The sequence below is a fragment of the Monopterus albus genome, unplaced genomic scaffold, assembly GCF_001952655.1.
Source record: "Monopterus albus unplaced genomic scaffold, M_albus_1.0 scaffold109.1, whole genome shotgun sequence".
In the NCBI taxonomy this organism is placed as follows: domain Eukaryota; kingdom Metazoa; phylum Chordata; class Actinopteri; order Synbranchiformes; family Synbranchidae; genus Monopterus; species Monopterus albus.
Genome location: NW_018127989.1, coordinates 1,159,642 through 1,160,471, shown reverse-complemented (window position 1 = coordinate 1,160,471; position 830 = coordinate 1,159,642).

The window sequence follows — 830 nt, the reverse complement described above, 5'->3', positions numbered from 1 at the left end:
AAGTAAGCAAAAAATAAAAGAGTTCTTAGTTTACTTTTGCACATGGTTGGATTCTTTCTTATCAAAGTCTGAGTGTTTCTGTCTCTGTCAGTGAAACAGTTCATGGATGGGGAGAAACTGAAGAGTTTCTACAATGAACAGTTAGAATCCAAACTGCTGGATGTCTGTTGTCCATGTGTATCAGCTGTTTTGTGTACACTGAATGAAGAACACACTAGATGCACTCATTTTTCACTGACCACAGCACAAAATGTGGCAACATTTCCCTAATTTTTCACTTTCAAATACATCCTCACGTTAAAAGCAAATGGTCATGCATCGTCATCTTAATGCTTTCAGGCTGCCGCAAGAGTTTTCACAGTAACTAAAATCATTATGAGAATCATCAAGACAGAATGAATGCGTCTTTCTCCAGTCAAATGGCTTTGCTGAACCAGCTGTTACTGAGATAACAAGGACGTTAGCAGTGTCAGGTGTCCTTAGTGGTGGGAAAAGAGTTTTGAGTGTTAAAAGTACTAATAGAACGACCTCAACTAACTTCATTACACGTGAAAGTCCTACATTTAAAATCCTACTGCAGAACCGACGTGTGCTGCCTCTGTCAGTGTATTATTACACTGTTACAGTAGGTTGTTACTACTGGTGTGTTAGTGCAAGTGTGTGTATGAGAATATATGGTGCTGTCTGTGAAAGGGTAGGCCTGTAAGAGAGTATTGTGTGTTTTAGAGAGAATAATGGTTGGTGTAGGAGTGTATGGAAGTAAATAAAGGAAAGTATGACTGTACATGTAAGTGGGCATAGTGGTGGATGTGTGAATTCTTATGTATACG